Raw genomic sequence first — 25,258 nt, 5'->3', positions numbered from 1 at the left:
AAAGACCCTTACAGAACGCCTGAAGAAGGCCATGGCTCATCTGGTTCACAGCGATCAGACGTGTGGAGTACCGGGTCGATCGGCGACGTGGAATCTCCATCTCATCCGCGACGCCATCGCCTGGGTGGAGGACAGGAACCTCCCTCTCCTGCTGGTCAGCTTGGACCAGGAGAAAGCCTTTGACCGGGTAGATCACCGCTTCCTGTTTCAAGTATTGGGTAAGTTTGGCTTTGGACCCAATTATCTGGGGTGGTTACACACTTTGTATAACGAAGTTGGAAGCCATGTTGTTATCAATGGCTTCCTGAGTGACTTGGTGCCCCAGCTGAGTGGAGTGAGGCAGGGATGTCCCCTCTCCCCCCTCCTCTACGCGCTCTATATAGAGCCACTGGCGTGCGCCATCCGCGCCCACCCCGGGGTCGATGGCCTTCTTATCCCAGGAAGCCGGGGGAAATCTGTTAGGCTGACCCAGTACGCGGACGACACCACCCTTTTCGTCTGCTCTGATCAGTCTCTCGGTCATGCCATGAGCCTTGTTCATGCGTTCGGTAGGGCCTCCGGCGCGACGCTCAACCTCAGTAAGTCGGTGGCCAAGTATTTCGGCAGCTGGAAGGCGAGGGAGGACGTCGCAGGGGGTCTCACCCTCTGTGACGGACCTCTCAAAGTGTTGGGGGTCAACTTCCTTTCGGATGGTGCCGCCCGTTTGAACTGGGAGGAGCGGTTGGCGATCGCCAGGCGGAAGATCGGACTGTGGAAGTCCAGGTCCCTGTCCTTCCAAGGTAAGGTTTTAGCCTTAAAAGTGGATATTCTTCCCACCCTGCTCTACCTTGCACATGTGTACCCTTTGCCCCACTTCATGCGCAGAGGCCTGACGAAGGACGTTTTCAACCTCGTCTGGGGGGGCAGGTACGAGTACGTGCGTAGGGAAGTGATGTATCTCGGAAAGGACAGTGGGGGGAGGGATGTTATTGACTTTCCTCTCAAGCTTGACTGCCTGTTCTTCTCGCAGCTCTGCGCGCGCCTGGCAGCTCCCCTCGAGCACCCCCATCAGCACTTTGTGCGTCTGTGGCTGGCTCTCCCCATGAGACGTCTGGTGGCGTCGTGGACCAACCTCGGCCCCAAGGCTGAGACCCTGCCGGCCCACTACAGCCACGCTGTTAAGTGGAGTAAGTCTTTTCCGGCAGGTGTCAAGACAGAGGCCTTGACCAAGCATAGAGCGCTTTACAGTGCTTTGCTTGGTCATAGGGATACTCGGGCCATGCTGGGCCTGGAGGAAGGCACATGGGCGAGAATCCAGCCTAAGGGTTTGGATCACAGGCTGCAGGACCTGAACTGGCAGTGCCTTCATGGTAAGCTGCCAGTCAGGGACGTCTTACATAGGCATAAGCTGACCAGACACCCCCGCTGCCCCAGGCCCGAGTGCAGCGAGGATGAGACCATCAGGCACGTGTTTTGGGACTGTGGGCATGCACAGAGAGTTTGGGGGTTGGTAGCGGGCCTGTGTGGACGTGTGGACCCGCAGCCCGGTCTGACCTACGACAAGGTGTTGAAGGGGCGGGACCCCAACCTCCATAACCCCTTCGGCCCCTGGATGTGGCTGCTGGTCAGCATTACCAAGCGAGAGCTGTGGAATGCCAGGACCGCGCTCATCCGCAGAGGGGTTCATCTGGAGGCACAAGGGGTATTCCGTAAAATTCGGGCCGACTTGGGTTTCAGGATGGAGACTGACGTCATCCAGCGGGGCTATCACGAGGCCAAGGAGAGGTGGAAGGGCCTCTTTTGGCTTTAGCCCCGTGTTGTTTAGGTGGTGACGCTCCATTCTACAGGGTGGACATGACGCACCTTTCTGGAGCACACAGAAGGTACTTTGGGTTTTAGGTAAGTGTGCTTGGTTTTTGTGCGTGTGTTGTATTTCAAATATTTATTTATTTATTTATTTTTTTTAAATAATTGCATGTACAGAACTTATTGTGCACTACTGGTTGATCACTTTTAGCACGTGTTTATTAATATTAACATTATTTATTAACATTTTAACTTGTTTGATGTGCTTTGTGTTTGTGATTAACCGTATTTTATGCCCGAAGTCACAGATTTTATGTGTGTGAGGATGGTATATAACCCTGTTTTAACCCGACCCTTGTGTTTGAAGTTTGAGGTCTGCGGGTCTGTTCCTCTTTTAAGGTTTTAACTTTTTAATGACTTGCATTTGAGGTGACATTTTATTTGTATAAATGGCCATATCAATGTAATTAAAGGTTATTTGTTTGGAATTTTAATTGTTGATTGTATTGTTTATATATAGTTCTGCATATTTTGCTTGTTTAATTCTATTTTAATATATATTATTAACGTTTGGTTGTACAGGCATTGATGTGTATAACTTGGAAAATTTCAACCTTTTACATTGTTGTTATGTTGCTTTATGATGAGTACTGTTTTTGCAGGAAGAGGTTGTTTTAATATTCCGTGTTGACAATGCCATGTTTTAAAAGTGTGGTTTTTATTCAATGTCTTAAATTGCTTGTGTTAATGTGTGTGCAGAACTGTTAAATAAAGTATTGAAATAAAAAAAAAAAAAAAAAAAAAAAATCTGTTCTTATCAGTTTAATATCTGATACGTCCCCCATGGAGGGGACCACATATTAAACGGATTTTTGGAACAGGGAGCCGGAAGTGGGGCTTGCCCCGTCCGCTCCACGCATCGACCCGGTATTGCAGTGCTTCCGGGAATGGTGCACCTCTACTGCCCCCTGTTGTCGAAAGGCAGAACTGACTGACTGACTGACTGACTGACTGACTGACTGAGTGAGTGAGTGAGTGACTAATAGACTGAGTGCTGTGAGGGGGGGGGCCCTGTCTGTGCGTGGCCCCCGTTTCCCGCCGTTTTTCTTTTTTTTTTTTTTTTTTTTTTTAAAGGAAGGTGACACACTGTTTGTGCGGTGGACAGCTGCGCTGAGGTAAGGCATGATGTCATCTTTGCCTTTTGAATTTCCCCTCATGTTTGTTAAAATGATTGCTGTCTTTTGAGAGGACAGGAGGACAGGGAGGAGTCGGGGCCCCGAGGACGGCGGCTGCGACGCCCCTGGGCATTCTACTCCGAGCGGGGGCGTCACGCAGGCCCGGCTAACGGCGACGGGCTTGGCGGCGGCCCCATATCGACTCGGGTCTCTCTTCATCCCGTATAAATCTTTCGCCTTTTACTAAAGATTTCCGTGGAGAGGGATAGCGATGAGTTCATGGTATTTTTGGAGGCTCTGCCCAAGCAGAGCTGCACTGCTGCTGTCAAAGGAAGACTGGGCCCGGCTTAGCGGCTGGCGTTAGGTGCCCGGTGGCGCGGCTGTGGTCTCCCTGGATCACGCGTGGACTCGCCGGGCGACACCTGCCAGAGGGGCTGGTGAGGGCTGAGCCGCGCCAGCTCCGTCGGCATCCCGCATGCCGGCGCCCGGCGGGGCGCAATTTGTGGGTATCGCTTCTCGGCCTTTTGGCTAAGATCAAGTGCTGCTTTTTGGAGGGATTTTTATTGCCAGGTTTTTTAGTGGAGGCAACAGCGAACCTAAAGCGTGACCAGCAGGTGGCTTGACCGCCGCTGCCACGGGGCTAGCTGTTGTCTCCTTTTAGCGCTTTTTTTTATTTTGGGTAGCCCTTGCAAGCCTAACGTGCAGGTTCGGGTGGCTTGACCGCCGTTCCCGCAGGGTGAGCTTGGGGTTTTATTTCCAGCTTTTATTAGTTTAGGCACCCAGCTAGGACACGTCGACTCCCTGCCCGGCTCCCGAGGACTCTCTTGCCCACCATCGCCAGGATGTCCGGGAGCCCACACAGGACCGTCGTAGTCATCCGGCATACAGCAGCCTTCAAGTGGACTCACCAGGAGGAACCGGAGAGTTTCCCGGAGAGACTGTGCTTCATCCGGGAGGTGCTCTTCGGCCTCCTGGGACTCACCATGGAAGACATCATCTGTGTGCAGCGCAACCAGTCTTCGGCCTTCTTCTATGTGACTTGCACTACGGAAGAGGGCTACAAGAGGATGTTGGCTGCATGCAGCCGCTTGGAGGAAGAGCTTCGCCGGATGTTCTATGACGTGGAGCCACTGTGGAAGCTGGACCGGAGAGTGATCACCGTCCACGTCTTGGACCCCTTCGTTCCAGCTGAAGCGGTGGCTGCCTTCCTGGGCAGGTTTGTCGACGTGGTCCCTGGGCACAGGGACGTGAGAGACCAGCTGGGTGTCTGGACTGGGCGCAGGCAGTTCCGGGTGTGCCTGCGCCCCGACGCTAGCTCCCCTGACGGGTATAGCCACCCACCTGCTTATTTTATTATAGGTCGTTGCAAGGGCTACCTTTTTTACTCCGGGCAACCCTCCTCCTGCCGCTTGTGCCACGGCCTGGGCCACACCGCGGACTCCTGTACCACCATGAAGTGCTGGAGATGCCTGGACGTCGGTCACCTGGCGAAGGACTGCAAGGGCCCCCTCCGGTGTAACCTGTGCAGAGGTGAGGACCATCTGGCCCGGAGCTGCCCTCAGCGCAAACCGTCCTGGGCCGACGCCGTTGCTCGGGGTTCGGCTGTGGACGGGGCCCGACAGCAGGCACTGCCGGGCTGCGCTGAGATGCACGGGGGAGCCGAGAGGGGAGCTGAGAACAGCGAGGAACAGCCCTTCGCCGGTGCCGATGGGGAGTCCACGGCTTCCAGCGCTTCGGTGGAGTCCCCTGGTAAGGGTCAAGTGGCCGTGGCTGAAAAGCGCGCAACCTCTCCCTCCAGGTTTGTCCAATGCAGGAGGAGGAAGAAGGCCCGGAGGAACGAGGACACTGCTTTAGGCCGAGAAGCGATCTTCCCCTTAGAGCTAATTGATCTGCAAAGTGTTTTGGTCTCCCCCCAAGAGAGACGTTTTTATGCAGGGCAACAGGACTTTGCTAATGAACGCTCTTTTTTAGTTGCTGCCGAGTCGGGGGGGGACCTTAGTTTTAATGGGGATATTGTTGATGATGATAGTGTTTTACCTTTTTAAACATTTTAGGATTTCTGCTGTATTTATGTATTTAATACTGTTTTAACGTGTGTTGTAATGGTGTTGTAGGGTTGAAGTATTTTAGAAGTTTTATGTATGTGGTATTATATGATTGTTTTATAATATGTGTTATATATGTTGTTGTTTTATGATTGAATAGGTTAGGAGTGTGATTTATATGTGTATTTCTTTTAGTGTTGAAGTTAGCTTATTATGGGTAGTGTGATAAATGTCTTTATAGTTTTATGTGTTGGTTTTAGATTGTATGCAGAAATGTTGATTAAAGATGAATTAAAAAAAAAAAAAAAAAAAAAAAAAAATCTGTTCTTATCAGTTTAATATCTGATACGTCCCCCATGGAGGGGACCACATATTAAACGGATTTTTGGAACAGGGAGCCGGAAGTGGGGCTTGCCCCGTCCGCTCCACGCATCGACCCGGTATTGCAGTGCTTCCGGGAATGGTGCACCTCTACTGCCCCCTGTTGTCGAAAGGCAGAACTGACTGACTGACTGACTGACTGACTGACTGACTGACTGACTGACTGACTGACTGAGTGAGTGAGTGAGTGAGTGAGTGACTAATAGACTGAGTGCTGTGAGGGGGGGGGCCCTGTCTGTGCGTGGCCCCCGTTTCCCGCCGTTTTTCTTTTTTTTTTTTTTTTTTTTTTTTTAAAGGAAGGTGACACACTGTTTGTGCGGTGGACAGCTGCGCTGAGGTAAGGCATGATGTCATCTTTGCCTTTTGAATTTCCCCTCATGTTTGTTAAAATGATTGCTGTCTTTTGAGAGGACAGGAGGACAGGGAGGAGTCGGGGCCCCGAGGACGGCGGCTGCGACGCCCCTGGGCATTCTACTCCGAGCGGGGGCGTCACGCAGGCCCGGCTAACGGCGACGGGCTTGGCGGCGGCCCCATATCGACTCGGGTCTCTCTTCATCCCGTATAAATCTTTCGCCTTTTACTAAAGATTTCCGTGGAGAGGGATAGCGATGAGTTCATGGTATTTTTGGAGGCTCTGCCCAAGCAGAGCTGCACTGCTGCTGTCAAAGGAAGACTGGGCCCGGCTTAGCGGCTGGCGTTAGGTGCCCGGTGGCGCGGCTGTGGTCTCCCTGGATCACGCGTGGACTCGCCGGGCGACACCTGCCAGAGGGGCTGGTGAGGGCTGAGCCGCGCCAGCTCCGTCGGCATCCCGCATGCCGGCGCCCGGCGGGGCGCAATTTGTGGGTATCGCTTCTCGGCCTTTTGGCTAAGATCAAGTGTAGTATCTGTTCTTATCAGTTTAATATCTGATACGTCCCCCATGGAGGGGACCACATATTAAACGGATTTTTGGAACAGGGAGCCGGAAGTGGGGCTTGCCCCGTCCGCTCCACGCATCGACCCGGTATTGCAGTGCTTCCGGGAATGGTGCACCTCTACTGCCCCCTGTTGTCGAAAGGCAGAACTGACTGACTGACTGACTGACTGACTGACTGACTGACTGACTGACTGACTGACTGACTGAGTGAGTGACTAATAGACTGAGTGCTGTGAGGGGGGGGGCCCTGTCTGTGCGTGGCCCCCGTTTCCCGCCGTTTTTCTTTTTTTTTTTTTTTTTTTTTTTTTAAAGGAAGGTGACACACTGTTTGTGCGGTGGACAGCTGCGCTGAGGTAAGGCATGATGTCATCTTTGCCTTTTGAATTTCCCCTCATGTTTGTTAAAATGATTGCTGTCTTTTGAGAGGACAGGAGGACAGGGAGGAGTCGGGGCCCCGAGGACGGCGGCTGCGACGCCCCTGGGCATTCTACTCCGAGCGGGGGCGTCACGCAGGCCCGGCTAACGGCGACGGGCTTGGCGGCGGCCCCATATCGACTCGGGTCTCTCTTCATCCCGTATAAATCTTTCGCCTTTTACTAAAGATTTCCGTGGAGAGGGATAGCGATGAGTTCATGGTATTTTTGGAGGCTCTGCCCAAGCAGAGCTGCACTGCTGCTGTCAAAGGAAGACTGGGCCCGGCTTAGCGGCTGGCGTTAGGTGCCCGGTGGCGCGGCTGTGGTCTCCCTGGATCACGCGTGGACTCGCCGGGCGACACCTGCCAGAGGGGCTGGTGAGGGCTGAGCCGCGCCAGCTCCGTCGGCATCCCGCATGCCGGCGCCCGGCGGGGCGCAATTTGTGGGTATCGCTTCTCGGCCTTTTGGCTAAGATCAAGTTTTTAAAAACTTTTGGCGTTTTTCTTAGCCGTTTTACCCGTCGTGTTTTTTAGTTTAGCGGATACCAAGGGGATCCTAATGCGTGCCCAGCAGGTGGCCTGACCGCCGCTGCCACGGGGTGAACCTTGGTATCCTGTTTTAGTGTTTTTCAGCCCTTGTTTGTTTTTATTCACTTTTATTATTTTATTTTTTAGTCTAGTTTTTAGCTCAGCCCGTCTTGGACTACGGCGGAAGGACCTCTGGAACACTGCGCCTTGCTCCACTCCGAGTGGGACGGCTGATGCCGGAGCACCCCAGCTGGAGGATGGCAGCTACGACTCCCAGGACGGCAGTAACGGCCCCAGCGGCGGCTCCAGTGGCCGGGACGACCCCCTCCTCCGGACCGGGTCCGATGGTAGGTGGCGGTCTGCTTAACACGGCCCGGTTCCGTTGGAGGAACCTGGATGGAGAGGCCCAGTTTCACGACAGGGTCTTCTTCATCCGGGAGGTGGTGTTTGGTGTGCTGGGCTTTAAGCTGGAGGACCTGATCTGCGTCCAGAGGAACCATCCCCAGAGGTTTCTGGATGTTACCTTGGCCTCTGAGGAGGCATACCGGAGGGTGCTGGAGCAGAGCAAGTCCGACCACCCGCTCTTGAATATGTACTCGGTTGAGCCCTTGTGGTTTACGGACAAGCGGGTGGTAACGGTGCATGTGTTCAATCCTTACGTGTCGGCGGAGGCCGTCTGCCATTTTCTCACTAAACACGTTGAGGTTTTACCAGGACACAGAGACGTCCGGGACGAGCTGGGTGTGTGGAATGGGCGCCGCCAGTTTCAGGTGCGACTGCGGCCGGATGGAAAGGGGGGATATCTTCATCCCCCAGCCTACTTTTCCATCGGGCCCAACAGGGGGTACCTGTTCTACACTGGACAGCCTACCTTCTGCCGGTCGTGCCAGGGCCATGGACACAAGGCGGAGGACTGCCCGGACCTTAAGTGCCGTAACTGCCTTGAGCCCGGGCACATGGCTAAGGACTGTAAGGGCCCCCAACGTTGCCGCCACTGTAGCAGCGAGGAGCACCTGGCCCGTGTCTGCCCCCAGCGCTCCTATGCGGGCGTTCTGGCGGGTGGTGGGCAGGTGAGGCGGGTGCCGGACCGGGAGCTGCTCCCTGCCCCAAAGCCAGGGGGGCCTCCGGAGAGGTCAGTGGGGGCCCAGGAAGAAGTGGCCAGGTCCCCAGTGAAGACCCCGTTGGGGGCTGAGGGGCCCCGGGCTCAGGCTGGGCAGTCCCCGCAGGCCCGGGCCGGGGTCACCAAAAGGAAGAAGAAGGGTGACCCCAAGGACAAAACTAAGAAGACGAGGAAGGAAGCAGAGGAGGCAACAGGTACCCCCAAGGAGGCGGCGCCCCCAGCTGAGGCCCCTGTACAGGTCGTATCGCCCCCCGCCCCCAAAACAGAAGATATAAGTTGGAATTTGTCAATGTTGTCCCCAGCCCTTCCCCAGGAGGACATTACCTTTTCGGGCCTGGAGGTTTCACCAAACGACCAGGCCTACCTGGAGGACTCCATGCTGGGGAAAATTCTGGGCATGAGCGGGGAGGGGGAACAGGGGTCTTAATAGCTGGTTTTAGGGTTTATAGTTTTTAAAATTTTTATGGTTTTAATTTCTTATTGTTTTATTCTTTTTTTAATCCCCCCATGGCTGATTTTAAAATTTTTACTGTTAACGTCAGAGGGTTGAGGAACCCAGTCAAAAGGGCCGCGGTCTTTGATGAACTGACATCCTCCCCTTTCAATCTCTGTTTCTTGCAGGAAGTCCACCTCAGGGACCAGCGGGACGTGGCTCTTTTCTCACAAGCGTGGAAGAGGGGTAAGTCCTGCTGGAGCGTTGGTGGTGTCCATTCTTCAGGCGTCGGCATCCTTTTTGGTGACCGGGCCTTTGAGAATGTGAGTACCTTCACTGTAGTGCAGGGAAGGGTTTTGGGAGTGGACGCCACCTGGAGAGGTCAGCACATCCGGGCGATGTGCGTTTACGCTCCAGTGGAGGCCTCGTCCCGCATTGCGCTTTTTGAGGAGCTGGCCCAGTTTTGTGTCACTAATAGACACATAATTTTAGGAGGGGACTTCAATACTTTTTTAGAAGGGAAAGGGGATGTCAGCACTAAACATTTTAGGAATTTGATCCGCAGCCTCAACCTCTCTGATGGTTTTAAAACGTGCAACCCCACAGATCCGGGCCATACCTGGCACAACAGTCGTGGGGCCAGCAGCCGTATTGATTATATTTTAGCTTCGCCCTCTGTTGTTTTTAGGAAGGTTTTGAGGTCTCCACGGTGGTACTCGGACCATACATCGGTCGAGGCCACAGTTTCCATTGACGCCCCTACCTTCGGGAGGGGCTATTGGAAGCTGAACGTGGAGATCTTAGAAGAGAGAGACTTTAGGTCTCTCTTCCTGGATCATTTTACTGCGTGGCGGGGCTGTAAGGCAGCCTACGTCTCCACGGCCGCATGGTGGGAGAGCGTAAAAGAGAGGGTTAGAGCTCTAGCTATCCACTATTGCGGCCAGCGTAAAGCTAAAAGGCTTTACGAAATCCAACGGCTAGAGACCAGGCTGCAGAGGGAGTATGCCCGCCACAACAACGGAGGGGCTTTTAACTTTGAGGAGGTGCAGGCAGCCAAAGCTAAGCTGAGGGGCCTGCACGAGCAATCGGCTGCGGCCTCCTTGTTTTGGGCCAGGGCTTTGGAAAGGGAGGAGAATGAGAAATGTACAGCCTTCTTCTTTAATAAGGTGAAACTGGCCCGTGAGGAAAAGTGTTTCACTGCCCTCCGGGACCAAGGAGGCAACCTGGTCTCCGATTCGGCCCGGATGCTGGAGGTTGCTAAATGTTTTTACGGTGACCTTTTTAAGAAAAGGGAGACCGAACCTGAGCTAGGGGAGCAGTTTTTATCTAAACTCAAACCTAGTCTTCCCAGTGAGGCAAGGGACAGCTTAGATGCCCCCTTCACTCTAGCCGAGCTGACTGAGGTGCTAGGCAAAATGAACCGGCGCAAAGTTCCTGGTCTCGATGGACTCCCCGTGGAATTCTATTCCACGTTTTGGGAAGTCCTCGGGCCGGAGCTGCTAGAAGTGGCTGAGGACGTGCAGCGTCAGGGCATGCTCACCAAGAGCATGCGGTCAGGGGTCTTGTCTTTGTTGTACAAGAAGGGCGATCGTGCCGAACTTGGCAACTGGAGACCCCTGACAATGCTTTGCGTAGATGCAAAGATCATAGCAAAGACCCTAACTGAGCGCCTAAAAAAGGCCATGACCCACCTGGTTCATAGTGACCAGACTTGCGGGGTCCCGGGTCGATCTGCGACTTGGAATTTACATTTAATTCGGGACGCGATCGCCTGGGCTGAGGACAGGAATGTCCCTCTGGCACTCGTTAGCTTGGACCAGGAGAAGGCGTTTGACCGAGTGGACCACTGCTTCCTGTTTGGGGTATTGAGCAGGCTAGGTTTTGGGCCTAAGTTCTTGGGATGGGTTCATGCGCTTTATACTGAGGTTGGTAGCCATGTGTCGATTAATGGTTCCCTCAGTGATTGGGTTCCCCAGTCAAGTGGAGTGAGGCAGGGTTGCCCTCTCTCCCCCCTCCTCTACGCTCTATATATAGAGCCGTTGGCGAGCGCCATCCGTGCCCATCCAGGTATCAACGGCCTGATCCTGCCAGGGAGTGGGGGCCTGACGGTAAAGCTGGCCCAGTACGCAGACGATACCACTCTGTTTGTGTGCTCGGACCATGCGCTCGGTCACGCCCTGGGCTTGGTGCAGGCGTTCGGGAAGGCCTCCGGGGCTGCACTTAACCTGAGCAAGTCGGTGGTCAAGTACTTTGGCAGCTGGAAGGCGAGAGAGGACGTCCCGGGGGGGCTCACTCTCTGCGGCGGCCCTCTCAAGGTGTTGGGGGTTAACTTTCTTTCGAAAGGTGCTGCCCGGGTAAACTGGGAAGAGCGTTTGACGATCGCCAGGCGGAAGATGGGGATGTGGAAGGCCAGGTCCCTGTCCTTCCTGGGTAAGGTTCTCGCCTTGAAGGTTGATATCCTTCCCACCCTCCTCTACCTCGCCCATGTGTTCCCCATGCCCCGCTTCATGCGGAGAGGCTTAACTAAGGATGTGTTTAACCTTGTTTGGGGCGGCAGGTATGAGTATGTGAGGAGGGAAGTGATGTACCTTGGAAAGGACAGTGGGGGGAGGGATGTTCCTGACTTCCCTCTCAAGCTTGACTGCCTGTTCTTCTCCCAGATCTGTGCACGTCTGGTGGCTCCCCTAGAACACCCCCACCAGTATTTTGTTCACTTGTGGCTGGCCCTGCCCATGAGACGTCTGTTGACGTCGTGGTCCAACGCCGGGCCCAAGGCGGAGACGCTGCCGACCCACTATCACCATGCTATTAAGTGGAGTAAGTCTCTTCCGGCAGGTCTCCCCCCAGGGACCCTCACCAGGCACCGAGCCCTGTATCGGGCTGTGCTGGTGAAGAGGGGAACCCGTGCTGTGCTGGGCCTGGAGAAGGACACCTGGACCAGGATCCAGCCCAAGGGGTTGGATAACCGGCTGCAGGACCTGAACTGGCAGTGTGTGCATGGTAAGCTGCCGGTCAGGGATGTACTGTACAGGCACAAGCTGACCAGACACTCAGGCTGCCCACGTCCCGAGTGCTCAGAGGAGGAGACCCTCAGGCACGCCTTTTGGGACTGTGGGTATGCCAGGGAGGTCTGGAGATCAGTGCAAGGCCTGTGCAGGAAACTAGACCCGCAGTTTGTGTTGTCCTACGATAAGGTGATGATGGGGTGGCCCCAAGGTCCTCAGACTCCCTTCCCGCCCCGGATGTGGCTGCTGATCAGCATGACCAAACGTGAACTTTGGAATGCAAGGTCGGCACTCATCCATAAAGGGGCAGATTTGAGGGCCTGGGGATTATATCGAAAGATTGTGGCGGACTTGGATTTCAGGATGGAGCGGGACATCATCCAGTGGGGCTACCACGAGGCCAAGGAAAGGTGGAAGGGCCTTCTGCGGCCATAGCCCCACTAACATCTTGGTGAGTACGAGCTCCATCCAGGAAGGTCGGTGTGGCACGTGAGTTGTGAACGCACGCACCTTATACTGTGCCTTTCTTGGTGGTGCGTTAATGTTTTTTTTCAGTGTCACACCATAAAGTTCACAAGGATCGGAAACCCTTTGCAATGGGATTTTAAGCCTGGGGGTGATTTTGAAAATAACCACTGACACTCAATGGTTTTTGATTAATATTTGCTTATTTATTGAATGTCTGGTGTGGTTTATGTATTTTATATTTAAATTTTAAACTCTGATATGGGCTGAATTTTAACGGTGTGTTAATGTCTTGTTTGAAATCCTTTTAAGGAGATTATAATTGTAATATTTTATTGATTAAAAAAAAAAAAAAAAAAAAAAAAAAAAAATCTGTTCTTATCAGTTTAATATCTGATACGTCCCCCATGGAGGGGACCACATATTAAACGGATTTTTGGAACAGGGAGCCGGAAGTGGGGCTTGCCCCGTCCGCTCCACGCATCGACCCGGTATTGCAGTGCTTCCGGGAATGGTGCACCTCTACTGCCCCCTGTTGTCGAAAGGCAGAACTGACTGACTGACTGACTGACTGACTGACTGACTGACTGAGTGAGTGAGTGAGTGACTAATAGACTGAGTGCTGTGAGGGGGGGGGCCCTGTCTGTGCGTGGCCCCCGTTTCCCGCCGTTTTTCTTTTTTTTTTTTTTTTTTTTTTTTTTTTTTTTTTAAAGGAAGGTGACACACTGTTTGTGCGGTGGACAGCTGCGCTGAGGTAAGGCATGATGTCATCTTTGCCTTTTGAATTTCCCCTCATGTTTGTTAAAATGATTGCTGTCTTTTGAGAGGACAGGAGGACAGGGAGGAGTCGGGGCCCCGAGGACGGCGGCTGCGACGCCCCTGGGCATTCTACTCCGAGCGGGGGCGTCACGCAGGCCCGGCTAACGGCGACGGGCTTGGCGGCGGCCCCATATCGACTCGGGTCTCTCTTCATCCCGTATAAATCTTTCGCCTTTTACTAAAGATTTCCGTGGAGAGGGATAGCGATGAGTTCATGGTATTTTTGGAGGCTCTGCCCAAGCAGAGCTGCACTGCTGCTGTCAAAGGAAGACTGGGCCCGGCTTAGCGGCTGGCGTTAGGTGCCCGGTGGCGCGGCTGTGGTCTCCCTGGATCACGCGTGGACTCGCCGGGCGACACCTGCCAGAGGGGCTGGTGAGGGCTGAGCCGCGCCAGCTCCGTCGGCATCCCGCATGCCGGCGCCCGGCGGGGCGCAATTTGTGGGTATCGCTTCTCGGCCTTTTGGCTAAGATCAAGTGCTGCTTTTTGGAGGGATTTTTATTGCCAGGTTTTTTAGTGGAGGCAACAGCGAACCTAAAGCGTGACCAGCAGGTGGCTTGACCGCCGCTGCCACGGGGCTAGCTGTTGTCTCCTTTTAGCGCTTTTTTTATTTTGGGTAGCCCTTGCAAGCCTAACGTGCAGGTTCGGGTGGCTTGACCGCCGTTCCCGCAGGGTGAGCTTGGGGTTTTATTTCCAGCTTTTATTAGTTTAGGCACCCAGCTAGGACACGTCGACTCCCTGCCCGGCTCCCGAGGACTCTCTTGCCCACCATCGCCAGGATGTCCGGGAGCCCACACAGGACCGTCGTAGTCATCCGGCATACAGCAGCCTTCAAGTGGACTCACCAGGAGGAACCGGAGAGTTTCCCGGAGAGACTGAGCTTCATCCGGGAGGTGCTCTTCGGCCTCCTGGGACTCACCATGGAAGACATCATCTGTGTGCAGCGCAACCAGTCTTCGGCCTTCTTCTATGTGACTTGCACTACGGAAGAGGGCTACAAGAGGATGTTGGCTGCATGCAGCCGCTTGGAGGAAGAGCTTCGCCGGATGTTCTATGACGTGGAGCCACTGTGGAAGCTGGACCGGAGAGTGATCACCGTCCACGTCTTGGACCCCTTCGTTCCAGCTGAAGCGGTGGCTGCCTTCCTGGGCAGGTTTGTCGACGTGGTCCCTGGGCACAGGGACGTGAGAGACCAGCTGGGTGTCTGGACTGGGCGCAGGCAGTTCCGGGTGTGCCTGCGCCCCGACGCTAGCTCCCCTGACGGGTATAGCCACCCACCTGCTTATTTTATTATAGGTCGTTGCAAGGGCTACCTTTTTTACTCCGGGCAACCCTCCTCCTGCCGCTTGTGCCACGGCCTGGGCCACACCGCGGACTCCTGTACCACCATGAAGTGCTGGAGATGCCTGGACGTCGGTCACCTGGCGAAGGACTGCAAGGGCCCCCTCCGGTGTAACCTGTGCAGAGGTGAGGACCATCTGGCCCGGAGCTGCCCTCAGCGCAAACCGTCCTGGGCCGACGCCGTTGCTCGGGGTTCGGCTGTGGACGGGGCCCGACAGCAGGCACTGCCGGGCTGCGCTGAGATGCACGGGGGAGCCGAGAGGGGAGCTGAGAACAGCGAGGAACAGCCCTTCGCCGGTGCTGATGGGGAGTCCACGGCTTCCAGCGCTTCGGTGGAGTCCCCTGGTAAGGGTCAAGTGGCCGTGGCTGAAAAGCGCGCAACCTCTCCCTCCAGGTTTGTCCAATGCAGGAGGAGGAAGAAGGCCCGGAGGAACGAGGACACTGCTTTAGGCCGAGAAGCGATCTTCCCCTTAGAGCTAATTGATCTGCAAAGTGTTTTGGTCTCCCCCCAAGAGAGACGTTTTTATGCAGGGCAGCAGGACTTTGCTAATGAACGCTCTTTTTTAGTTGCTGCCGAGTCGGGGGGGGACCTTAGTTTTAATGGGGATATTGTTGATGATGATAGTGTTTTACCTTTTTAGACATTTTAGGATTTCTGCTGTATTTATGTATTTAATACTGTTTTAACGTGTGTTGTAATGGTGTTGTAGGGTTGAAGTATTTTAGAAGTTTTATGTATGTGGTATTATATGATTGTTTTATAATATGTGTTATATATGTTGTTGTTTTATGATTGAATAGGTTAGGAGTGTGATTTATATGTGTATTTCTTTTAGTGTTGAAGTTAGCTTATTATGGGTAGTGTGATAAATGTCTTTATAGTTTTATGTGTTGGTTTTAGATTGTATGCAGAAATGTTGATTAAAGATGAATAAAAAAAAAAAAAAAAAAAAAAAAAAAAAAAAAAAATCTGTTCTTATCAGTTTAATATCTGATACGTCCCCCATGGAGGGGACCACATATTAAACGGATTTTTGGAACAGGGAGCCGGAAGTGGGGCTTGCCCCGTCCGCTCCACGCATCGACCCGGTATTGCAGTGCTTCCGGGAATGGTGCACCTCTACTGCCCCCTGTTGTCGAAAGGCAGAACTGACTGACTGACTGACTGACTGACTGACTGACTGACTGACTGACTGACTGACTGACTGACTGAGTGAGTGAGTGAGTGACTAATAGACTGAGTGCTGTGAGGGGGGGGGCCCTGTCTGTGCGTGGCCCCCGTTTCCCGCCGTTTTTCTTTTTTTTTTTTTTTTTTTTTTTTTTTTTTTTTTTTTAAAGGAAGGTGACACACTGTTTGTGCGGTGGACAGCTGCGCTGAGGTAAGGCATGATGTCATCTTTGCCTTTTGAATTTCCCCTCATGTTTGTTAAAATGATTGCTGTCTTTTGAGAGGACAGGAGGACAGGGAGGAGTCGGGGCCCCGAGGACGGCGGCTGCGACGCCCCTGGGCATTCTACTCCGAGCGGGGGCGTCACGCAGGCCCGGCTAACGGCGACGGGCTTGGCGGCGGCCCCATATCGACTCGGGTCTCTCTTCATCCCGTATAAATCTTTCGCCTTTTACTAAAGATTTCCGTGGAGAGGGATAGCGATGAGTTCATGGTATTTTTGGAGGCTCTGCCCAAGCAGAGCTGCACTGCTGCTGTCAAAGGAAGACTGGGCCCGGCTTAGCGGCTGGCGTTAGGTGCCCGGTGGCGCGGCTGTGGTCTCCCTGGATCACGCGTGGACTCGCCGGGCGACACCTGCCAGAGGGGCTGGTGAGGGCTGAGCCGCGCCAGCTCCGTCGGCATCCCGCATGCCGGCGCCCGGCGGGGCGCAATTTGTGGGTATCGCTTCTCGGCCTTTTGGCTAAGATCAAGTGTAGTATCTGTTCTTATCAGTTTAATATCTGATACGTCCCCCATGGAGGGGACCACATATTAAACGGATTTTTGGAACAGGGAGCCGGAAGTGGGGCTTGCCCCGTCCGCTCCACGCATCGACCCGGTATTGCAGTGCTTCCGGGAATGGTGCACCTCTACTGCCCCCTGTTGTCGAAAGGCAGAACTGACTGACTGACTGACTGACTGACTGACTGACTGACTGACTGACTGAGTGAGTGAGTGAGTGACTAATAGACTGAGTGCTGTGAGGGGGGGGGCCCTGTCTGTGCGTGGCCCCCGTTTCCCGCCGTTTTTCTTTTTTTTTTTTTTTTTTTTTTTTTTTTTTTTTTTTAAAGGAAGGTGACACACTGTTTGTGCGGTGGACAGCTGCGCTGAGGTAAGGCATGATGTCATCTTTGCCTTTTGAATTTCCCCTCATGTTTGTTAAAATGATTGCTGTCTTTTGAGAGGACAGGAGGACAGGGAGGAGTCGGGGCCCCGAGGACGGCGGCTGCGACGCCCCTGGGCATTCTACTCCGAGCGGGGGCGTCACGCAGGCCCGGCTAACGGCGACGGGCTTGGCGGCGGCCCCATATCGACTCGGGTCTCTCTTCATCCCGTATAAATCTTTCGCCTTTTACTAAAGATTTCCGTGGAGAGGGATAGCGATGAGTTCATGGTATTTTTGGAGGCTCTGCCCAAGCAGAGCTGCACTGCTGCTGTCAAAGGAAGACTGGGCCCGGCTTAGCGGCTGGCGTTAGGTGCCCGGTGGCGCGGCTGTGGTCTCCCTGGATCACGCGTGGACTCGCCGGGCGACACCTGCCAGAGGGGCTGGTGAGGGCTGAGCCGCGCCAGCTCCGTCGGCATCCCGCATGCCGGCGCCCGGCGGGGCGCAATTTGTGGGTATCGCTTCTCGGCCTTTTGGCTAAGATCAAGTGTAGTATCTGTTCTTATCAGGTATGAGTATGTGAGGAGGGAAGTGATGTACCTTGGAAAGGACAGTGGGGGGAGGGATGTTCCTGACTTCCCTCTCAAGCTTGACTGCCTGTTCTTCTCCCAGATCTGTGCACGTCTGGTGGCTCCCCTAGAACACCCCCACCAGTATTTTGTTCACTTGTGGCTGGCCCTGCCCATGAGACGTCTGTTGACGTCGTGGTCCAACGCCGGGCCCAAGGCGGAGACGCTGCCGACCCACTATCACCATGCTATTAAGTGGAGTAAGTCTCTTCCGGCAGGTCTCCCCCCAGGGACCCTCACCAGGCACCGAGCCCTGTATCGGGCTGTGCTGGTGAAGAGGGGAACCCGTGCTGTGCTGGGCCTGGAGAAGGACACCTGGACCAGGATCCAGCCCAAGGGGTTGGATAACCGGCTGCAGGACCTGAACTGGCAGTGTGTGCATGGTAAGCTGCCGGTCAGGGATGTACTGTACAGGCACAAGCTGACCAGACACTCAGGCTGCCCACGTCCCGAGTGCTCAGAGGAGGAGACCCTCAGGCACGCCTTTTGGGACTGTGGGTATGCCAGGGAGGTCTGGAGATCAGTGCAAGGCCTGTGCAGGAAACTAGACCCGCAGTTTGTGTTGTCCTACGATAAGGTGATGATGGGGTGGCCCCAAGGTCCTCAGACTCCCTTCCCGCCCCGGATGTGGCTGCTGATCAGCATGACCAAACGTGAACTTTGGAATGCAAGGTCGGCACTCATCCATAAAGGGGCAGATTTGAGGGCCTGGGGATTATATCGAAAGATTGTGGCGGACTTGGATTTCAGGATGGAGCGGGACATCATCCAGTGGGGCTACCACGAGGCCAAGGAAAGGTGGAAGGGCCTTCTGCGGCCATAGCCCCACTAACATCTTGGTGAGTACGAGCTCCATCCAGGAAGGTCGGTGTGGCACGTGAGTTGTGAACGCACGCACCTTATACTGTGCCTTTCTTGGTGGTGCGTTAATGTTTTTTTTCAGTGTCACACCATAAAGTTCACAAGGATCGGAAACCCTTTGCAATGGGATTTTAAGCCTGGGGGTGATTTTGAAAATAACCACTGACACTCAATGGTTTTTGATTAATATTTGCTTATTTATTGAATGTCTGGTGTGGTTTATGTAGTTTATATTTAAATTTTAAACTCTGATATGGGCTGAATTTTAAAATGTCTTGTTTGAAATCCTCTTAAGGAGATTATAATTGTAATATTTTATTGATTGAAATAAAAATTGTAATTGAATTTGAAATAGCCGGAATGATGAGTGAAGGTTGGCCGAGTTGATGAAGCGACGGGTATCCAACTCTGACTGGTACAAAAAAAAAAAAAAAAAAAAAAAAATCTGTTCTTATCAGTTTAATATCTGATACGTCCCCCATGGAGGGGACCACATATTAAACGGATTTTTGGAACAGGGAGCCGGAAGTGGGGCTTGCCCCGTCCGCTCCACGCATCGACCCGGTATTGCAGTGCTTCCGGGAATGGTGCACCTCTACTGCCCCCTGTTGTCGAAAGGCAGAACTGACTGACTGACTGACTGACTGACTGACTGACTGACTGACTGACTGACTGACTGACTGAGTGAGTGAGTGAGTGACTAATAGACTGAGTGCTGTGAGGGGGGGGGCCCTGTCTGTGCGTGGCCCCCGTTTCCCGCCGTTTTTCTTTTTTTTTTTTTTTTTTTTTTTTTTTTTTTTAAAGGAAGGTGACACACTGTTTGTGCGGTGGACAGCTGCGCTGAGGTAAGGCATGATGTCATCTTTGCCTTTTGAATTTCCCCTCATGTTTGTTAAAATGATTGCTGTCTTTTGAGAGGACAGGAGGACAGGGAGGAGTCGGGGCCCCGAGGACGGCGGCTGCGACGCCCCTGGGCATTCTACTCCGAGCGGGGGCGTCACGCAGGCCCGGCTAACGGCGACGGGCTTGGCGGCGGCCCCATATCGACTCGGGTCTCTCTTCATCCCGTATAAATCTTTCGCCTTTTACTAAAGATTTCCGTGGAGAGGGATAGCGATGAGTTCATGGTATTTTTGGAGGCTCTGCCCAAGCAGAGCTGCACTGCTGCTGTCAAAGGAAGACTGGGCCCGGCTTAGCGGCTGGCGTTAGGTGCCCGGTGGCGCGGCTGTGGTCTCCCTGGATCACGCGTGGACTCGCCGGGCGACACCTGCCAGAGGGGCTGGTGAGGGCTGAGCCGCGCCAGCTCCGTCGGCATCCCGCATGCCGGCGCCCGGCGGGGCGCAATTTGTGGGTATCGCTTCTCGGCCTTTTGGCTAAGATCAAGTGTAGTATCTGTTCTTATCAGTTTAATATCTGATACGTCCCCCATGGAGGGGACCACATATTAAACGGATTTTTGGAACAGGGAGCCGGAAGTGGGGCTTGCCCCGTCCGCTCCACGCATCGACCCGGTATTGCAGTGCTTCCGGGAATGGTGCACCTCTACTGCCCCCTGTTGTCGAAAGGCAGAACTGACTGACTGACTGACTGACTGACTGACTGACTGACTGACTGACTGAGTGAGTGAGTGAGTGAGTGAGTGACTAATAGACTGAGTGCTGTGAGGGGGGGGGCCCTGTCTGTGCGTGGCCCCCGTTTCCCGCCGTTTTTCTTTTTTTTTTTTTTTTTTTTTTTTTAAAGGAAGGTGACACACTGTTTGTGCGGTGGACAGCTGCGCTGAGGTAAGGCATGATGTCATCTTTGCCTTTTGAATTTCCCCTCATGTTTGTTAAAATGATTGCTGTCTTTTGAGAGGACAGGAGGACAGGGAGGAGTCGGGGCCCCGAGGACGGCGGCTGCGACGCCCCTGGGCATTCTACTCCGAGCGGGGGCGTCACGCAGGCCCGGCTAACGGCGACGGGCTTGGCGGCGGCCCCATATCGACTCGGGTCTCTCTTCATCCCGTATAAATCTTTCGCCTTTTACTAAAGATTTCCGTGGAGAGGGATAGCGATGAGTTCATGGTATTTTTGGAGGCTCTGCCCAAGCAGAGCTGCACTGCTGCTGTCAAAGGAAGACTGGGCCCGGCTTAGCGGCTGGCGTTAGGTGCCCGGTGGCGCGGCTGTGGTCTCCCTGGATCACGCGTGGACTCGCCGGGCGACACCTGCCAGAGGGGCTGGTGAGGGCTGAGCCGCGCCAGCTCCGTCGGCATCCCGCATGCCGGCGCCCGGCGGGGCGCAATTTGTGGGTATCGCTTCTCGGCCTTTTGGCTAAGATCAAGTGTAGTATCTGTTCTTATCAGTTTAATATCTGATACGTCCCCCATGGAGGGGACCACATATTAAACGGATTTTTGGAACAGGGAGCCGGAAGTGGGGCTTGCCCCGTCCGCTCCACGCATCGACCCGGTATTGCAGTGCTTCCGGGAATGGTGCACCTCTACTGCCCCCTGTTGTCGAAAGGCAGAACTGACTGACTGACTGACTGACTGAGTGAGTGACTAATAGACTGAGTGCTGTGAGGGGGGGGGCCCTGTCTGTGCGTGGCCCCCGTTTCCCGCCGTTTTTCTTTTTTTTTTTTTTTTTTTTTTTTTTTTTAAAGGAAGGTGACACACTGTTTGTGCGGTGGACAGCTGCGCTGAGGTAAGGCATGATGTCATCTTTGCCTTTTGAATTTCCCCTCATGTTTGTTAAAATGATTGCTGTCTTTTGAGAGGACAGGAGGACAGGGAGGAGTCGGGGCCCCGAGGACGGCGGCTGCGACGCCCCTGGGCATTCTACTCCGAGCGGGGGCGTCACGCAGGCCCGGCTAACGGCGACGGGCTTGGCGGCGGCCCCATATCGACTCGGGTCTCTCTTCATCCCGTATAAATCTTTCGCCTTTTACTAAAGATTTCCGTGGAGAGGGATAGCGATGAGTTCATGGTATTTTTGGAGGCTCTGCCCAAGCAGAGCTGCACTGCTGCTGTCAAAGGAAGACTGGGCCCGGCTTAGCGGCTGGCGTTAGGTGCCCGGTGGCGCGGCTGTGGTCTCCCTGGATCACGCGTGGACTCGCCGGGCGACACCTGCCAGAGGGGCTGGTGAGGGCTGAGCCGCGCCAGCTCCGTCGGCATCCCGCATGCCGGCGCCCGGCGGGGCGCAATTTGTGGGTATCGCTTCTCGGCCTTTTGGCTAAGATCAAGTGTAGTATCTGTTCTTATCAGGTATGAGTATGTGAGGAGGGAAGTGATGTACCTTGGAAAGGACAGTGGGGGGAGGGATGTTCCTGACTTCCCTCTCAAGCTTGACTGCCTGTTCTTCTCCCAGATCTGTGCACGTCTGGTGGCTCCCCTAGAACACCCCCACCAGTATTTTGTTCACTTGTGGCTGGCCCTGCCCATGAGACGTCTGTTGACGTCGTGGTCCAACGCCGGGCCCAAGGCGGAGACGCTGCCGACCCACTATCACCATGCTATTAAGTGGAGTAAGTCTCTTCCGGCAGGTCTCCCCCCAGGGACCCTCACCAGGCACCGAGCCCTGTATCGGGCTGTGCTGGTGAAGAGGGGAACCCGTGCTGTGCTGGGCCTGGAGAAGGACACCTGGACCAGGATCCAGCCCAAGGGGTTGGATAACCGGCTGCAGGACCTGAACTGGCAGTGTGTGCATGGTAAGCTGCCGGTCAGGGATGTACTGTACAGGCACAAGCTGACCAGACACTCAGGCTGCCCACGTCCCGAGTGCTCAGAGGAGGAGACCCTCAGGCACGCCTTTTGGGACTGTGGGTATGCCAGGGAGGTCTGGAGATCAGTGCAAGGCCTGTGCAGGAAACTAGACCCGCAGTTTGTGTTGTCCTACGATAAGGTGATGATGGGGTGGCCCCAAGGTCCTCAGACTCCCTTCCCGCCCCGGATGTGGCTGCTGATCAGCATGACCAAACGTGAACTTTGGAATGCAAGGTCGGCACTCATCCATAAAGGGGCAGATTTGAGGGCCTGGGGATTATATCGAAAGATTGTGGCGGACTTGGATTTCAGGATGGAGCGGGACATCATCCAGTGGGGCTACCACGAGGCCAAGGAAAGGTGGAAGGGCCTTCTGCGGCCATAGCCCCACTAACATCTTGGTGAGTACGAGCTCCATCCAGGAAGGTCGGTGTGGCACGTGAGTTGTGAACGCACGCACCTTATACTGTGCCTTTCTTGGTGGTGCGTTAATGTTTTTTTTCAGTGTCACACCATAAAGTTCACAAGGATCGGAAACCCTTTGCAATGGGATTTTAAGCCTGGGGGTGATTTTGAAAATAACCACTGACACTCAATGGTTTTTGATTAATATTTGCTTATTTATTGAATGTCTGGTGTGGTTTATGTAGTTTATATTTAAATTTTAAACTCTGATATGGGCTGAATTTTAAAATGTCTTGTTTGAAATCCTCTTAAGGAGATTATAATTGTAATATTTTATTGATTGAAATAAAAATTGTAATTGAATTTGAAATAGCCGGAATGATGAGTGAAGGTTGGCCGAGTTGATGAAGCGACGGGTATCCAACTCTGACTGGTACAAAAAAAAAAAAAAAAAAAAAAAAATCTGTTCTTATCAGTTTAATATCTGATACGTCCCCCATGGAGGGGACCACATATTAAACGGATTTTTGGAACAGGGAGCCGGAAGTGGGGCTTGCCCCGTCCGCTCCACGCATCGACCCGGTATTGCAGTGCTTCCGGGAATGGTGCACCTCTACTGCCCCCTGTTGTCGAAAGGCAGAACTGACTGACTGACTGACTGACTGACTGACTGACTGACTGACTGACTGACTGACTGAGTGAGTGAGTGAGTGACTAATAGACTGAGTGCTGTGAGGGGGGGGGCCCTGTCTGTGCGTGGCCCCCGTTTCCCGCCGTTTTTCTTTTTTTTTTTTTTTTTTTTTTTTTTTTTTTTTAAAGGAAGGTGACACACTGTTTGTGCGGTGGACAGCTGCGCTGAGGTAAGGCATGATGTCATCTTTGCCTTTTGAATTTCCCCTCATGTTTGTTAAAATGATTGCTGTCTTTTGAGAGGACAGGAGGACAGGGAGGAGTCGGGGCCCCGAGGACGGCGGCTGCGACGCCCCTGGGCATTCTACTCCGAGCGGGGGCGTCACGCAGGCCCGGCTAACGGCGACGGGCTTGGCGGCGGCCCCATATCGACTCGGGTCTCTCTTCATCCCGTATAAATCTTTCGCCTTTTACTAAAGATTTCCGTGGAGAGGGATAGCGATGAGTTCATGGTATTTTTGGAGGCTCTGCCCAAGCAGAGCTGCACTGCTGCTGTCAAAGGAAGACTGGGCCCGGCTTAGCGGCTGGCGTTAGGTGCCCGGTGGCGCGGCTGTGGTCTCCCTGGATCACGCGTGGACTCGCCGGGCGACACCTGCCAGAGGGGCTGGTGAGGGCTGAGCCGCGCCAGCTCCGTCGGCATCCCGCATGCCGGCGCCCGGCGGGGCGCAATTTGTGGGTATCGCTTCTCGGCCTTTTGGCTAAGATCAAGTGTAGTATCTGTTCTTATCAGTTTAATATCTGATACGTCCCCCATGGAGGGGACCACATATTAAACGGATTTTTGGAACAGGGAGCCGGAAGTGGGGCTTGCCCCGTCCGCTCCACGCATCGACCCGGTATTGCAGTGCTTCCGGGAATGGTGCACCTCTACTGCCCCCTGTTGTCGAAAGGCAGAACTGACTGACTGACTGACTGACTGACTGACTGACTGACTGACTGACTGAGTGAGTGAGTGAGTGAGTGAGTGACTAATAGACTGAGTGCTGTGAGGGGGGGGGCCCTGTCTGTGCGTGGCCCCCGTTTCCCGCCGTTTTTCTTTTTTTTTTTTTTTTTTTTTTTTTAAAGGAAGGTGACACACTGTTTGTGCGGTGGACAGCTGCGCTGAGGTAAGGCATGATGTCATCTTTGCCTTTTGAATTTCCCCTCATGTTTGTTAAAATGATTGCTGTCTTTTGAGAGGACAGGAGGACAGGGAGGAGTCGGGGCCCCGAGGACGGCGGCTGCGACGCCCCTGGGCATTCTACTCCGAGCGGGGGCGTCACGCAGGCCCGGCTAACGGCGACGGGCTTGGCGGCGGCCCCATATCGACTCGGGTCTCTCTTCATCCCGTATAAATCTTTCGCCTTTTACTAAAGATTTCCGTGGAGAGGGATAGCGATGAGTTCATGGTATTTTTGGAGGCTCTGCCCAAGCAGAGCTGCACTGCTGCTGTCAAAGGAAGACTGGGCCCGGCTTAGCGGCTGGCGTTAGGTGCCCGGTGGCGCGGCTGTGGTCTCCCTGGATCACGCGTGGACTCGCCGGGCGACACCTGCCAGAGGGGCTGGTGAGGGCTGAGCCGCGCCAGCTCCGTCGGCATCCCGCATGCCGGCGCCCGGCGGGGCGCAATTTGTGGGTATCGCTTCTCGGCCTTTTGGCTAAGATCAAGTGTAGTATCTGTTCTTATCAGTTTAATATCTGATACGTCCCCCATGGAGGGGACCACATATTAAACGGATTTTTGGAACAGGGAGCCGGAAGTGGGGCTTGCCCCGTCCGCTCCACGCATCGACCCGGTATTGCAGTGCTTCCGGGAATGGTGCACCTCTACTGCCCCCTGTTGTCGAAAGGCAGAACTGACTGACTGACTGACTGACTGAGTGAGTGACTAATAGACTGAGTGCTGTGAGGGGGGGGGCCCTGTCTGTGCGTGGCCCCCGTTTCCCGCCGTTTTTCTTTTTTTTTTTTTTTTTTTTTTTTTTTTTAAAGGAAGGTGACACACTGTTTGTGCGGTGGACAGCTGCGCTGAGGTAAGGCATGATGTCATCTTTGCCTTTTGAATTTCCCCTCATGTTTGTTAAAATGATTGCTGTCTTTTGAGAGGACAGGAGGACAGGGAGGAGTCGGGGCCCCGAGGACGGCGGCTGCGACGCCCCTGGGCATTCTACTCCGAGCGGGGGCGTCACGCAGGCCCGGCTAACGGCGACGGGCTTGGCGGCGGCCCCAT

General features: G+C 54.1%; 20 non-coding genes and 5 pseudogenes across 20 annotated transcripts; all 25 read left to right on the top strand.

The window, feature by feature from the left end:
- The first annotated feature begins 2,519 nt into the window (after positions 1-2,519).
- Positions 2,520-2,746, top strand: LOC140586036 (U2 spliceosomal RNA; annotated as a pseudogene).
- A 413-nt stretch (positions 2,747-3,159) lies between these two features.
- LOC140585646 (U5 spliceosomal RNA) lies at positions 3,160-3,273 on the top strand. Its single transcript, XR_011987584.1, has one exon. It is a non-coding gene; the product is annotated as a U5 spliceosomal RNA (small nuclear RNA).
- A 1,969-nt stretch (positions 3,274-5,242) lies between these two features.
- On the top strand, positions 5,243-5,479 carry LOC140586066 (U2 spliceosomal RNA; annotated as a pseudogene).
- Positions 5,480-5,922: 443 nt separating this feature from the next.
- Positions 5,923-6,036, top strand: LOC140585645 (U5 spliceosomal RNA). Its single transcript, XR_011987583.1, has one exon. It is a non-coding gene; the product is annotated as a U5 spliceosomal RNA (small nuclear RNA).
- A 195-nt stretch (positions 6,037-6,231) lies between these two features.
- LOC140585904 (U2 spliceosomal RNA) lies at positions 6,232-6,423 on the top strand. The gene has a single exon (XR_011987841.1). It is a non-coding gene; the product is annotated as a U2 spliceosomal RNA (small nuclear RNA).
- A 431-nt stretch (positions 6,424-6,854) lies between these two features.
- Positions 6,855-6,968, top strand: LOC140585644 (U5 spliceosomal RNA). Its single transcript, XR_011987582.1, has one exon. It is a non-coding gene; the product is annotated as a U5 spliceosomal RNA (small nuclear RNA).
- A 5,624-nt stretch (positions 6,969-12,592) lies between these two features.
- On the top strand, positions 12,593-12,790 carry LOC140585991 (U2 spliceosomal RNA). The gene has a single exon (XR_011987927.1). It is a non-coding gene; the product is annotated as a U2 spliceosomal RNA (small nuclear RNA).
- Positions 12,791-13,218: 428 nt separating this feature from the next.
- On the top strand, positions 13,219-13,332 carry LOC140585643 (U5 spliceosomal RNA). The gene has a single exon (XR_011987581.1). It is a non-coding gene; the product is annotated as a U5 spliceosomal RNA (small nuclear RNA).
- Positions 13,333-15,300: 1,968 nt separating this feature from the next.
- Positions 15,301-15,545, top strand: LOC140586079 (U2 spliceosomal RNA; annotated as a pseudogene).
- Positions 15,546-16,000: 455 nt separating this feature from the next.
- Positions 16,001-16,114, top strand: LOC140585642 (U5 spliceosomal RNA). Its single transcript, XR_011987580.1, has one exon. It is a non-coding gene; the product is annotated as a U5 spliceosomal RNA (small nuclear RNA).
- Positions 16,115-16,309: 195 nt separating this feature from the next.
- LOC140585903 (U2 spliceosomal RNA) lies at positions 16,310-16,501 on the top strand. The gene has a single exon (XR_011987840.1). It is a non-coding gene; the product is annotated as a U2 spliceosomal RNA (small nuclear RNA).
- A 438-nt stretch (positions 16,502-16,939) lies between these two features.
- On the top strand, positions 16,940-17,053 carry LOC140585641 (U5 spliceosomal RNA). The gene has a single exon (XR_011987579.1). It is a non-coding gene; the product is annotated as a U5 spliceosomal RNA (small nuclear RNA).
- Positions 17,054-17,248: 195 nt separating this feature from the next.
- Positions 17,249-17,372, top strand: LOC140586103 (U2 spliceosomal RNA; annotated as a pseudogene).
- A 1,253-nt stretch (positions 17,373-18,625) lies between these two features.
- LOC140586087 (U2 spliceosomal RNA) lies at positions 18,626-18,819 on the top strand. The gene has a single exon (XR_011987968.1). It is a non-coding gene; the product is annotated as a U2 spliceosomal RNA (small nuclear RNA).
- Positions 18,820-19,265: 446 nt separating this feature from the next.
- Positions 19,266-19,379, top strand: LOC140585640 (U5 spliceosomal RNA). The gene has a single exon (XR_011987578.1). It is a non-coding gene; the product is annotated as a U5 spliceosomal RNA (small nuclear RNA).
- Positions 19,380-19,574: 195 nt separating this feature from the next.
- LOC140585902 (U2 spliceosomal RNA) lies at positions 19,575-19,766 on the top strand. The gene has a single exon (XR_011987839.1). It is a non-coding gene; the product is annotated as a U2 spliceosomal RNA (small nuclear RNA).
- Positions 19,767-20,201: 435 nt separating this feature from the next.
- Positions 20,202-20,315, top strand: LOC140585639 (U5 spliceosomal RNA). Its single transcript, XR_011987577.1, has one exon. It is a non-coding gene; the product is annotated as a U5 spliceosomal RNA (small nuclear RNA).
- Positions 20,316-20,510: 195 nt separating this feature from the next.
- On the top strand, positions 20,511-20,702 carry LOC140585901 (U2 spliceosomal RNA). Its single transcript, XR_011987838.1, has one exon. It is a non-coding gene; the product is annotated as a U2 spliceosomal RNA (small nuclear RNA).
- A 399-nt stretch (positions 20,703-21,101) lies between these two features.
- Positions 21,102-21,215, top strand: LOC140585637 (U5 spliceosomal RNA). Its single transcript, XR_011987575.1, has one exon. It is a non-coding gene; the product is annotated as a U5 spliceosomal RNA (small nuclear RNA).
- A 195-nt stretch (positions 21,216-21,410) lies between these two features.
- On the top strand, positions 21,411-21,534 carry LOC140586102 (U2 spliceosomal RNA; annotated as a pseudogene).
- A 1,253-nt stretch (positions 21,535-22,787) lies between these two features.
- On the top strand, positions 22,788-22,981 carry LOC140586086 (U2 spliceosomal RNA). The gene has a single exon (XR_011987967.1). It is a non-coding gene; the product is annotated as a U2 spliceosomal RNA (small nuclear RNA).
- A 443-nt stretch (positions 22,982-23,424) lies between these two features.
- On the top strand, positions 23,425-23,538 carry LOC140585636 (U5 spliceosomal RNA). The gene has a single exon (XR_011987574.1). It is a non-coding gene; the product is annotated as a U5 spliceosomal RNA (small nuclear RNA).
- Positions 23,539-23,733: 195 nt separating this feature from the next.
- On the top strand, positions 23,734-23,925 carry LOC140585899 (U2 spliceosomal RNA). The gene has a single exon (XR_011987836.1). It is a non-coding gene; the product is annotated as a U2 spliceosomal RNA (small nuclear RNA).
- A 435-nt stretch (positions 23,926-24,360) lies between these two features.
- Positions 24,361-24,474, top strand: LOC140585635 (U5 spliceosomal RNA). Its single transcript, XR_011987573.1, has one exon. It is a non-coding gene; the product is annotated as a U5 spliceosomal RNA (small nuclear RNA).
- Positions 24,475-24,669: 195 nt separating this feature from the next.
- LOC140585898 (U2 spliceosomal RNA) lies at positions 24,670-24,861 on the top strand. The gene has a single exon (XR_011987835.1). It is a non-coding gene; the product is annotated as a U2 spliceosomal RNA (small nuclear RNA).
- Positions 24,862-25,258: the final 397 nt, after the last annotated feature.

Source organism: Paramormyrops kingsleyae, unplaced genomic scaffold (assembly GCF_048594095.1).
Source record: "Paramormyrops kingsleyae isolate MSU_618 unplaced genomic scaffold, PKINGS_0.4 ups35, whole genome shotgun sequence".
In the NCBI taxonomy this organism is placed as follows: Eukaryota; Metazoa; Chordata; class Actinopteri; order Osteoglossiformes; family Mormyridae; genus Paramormyrops; species Paramormyrops kingsleyae.
The sequence above is the reverse complement of the archived record's forward strand: the minus strand, read 5'-3'. Positions and strand labels throughout refer to the sequence as shown.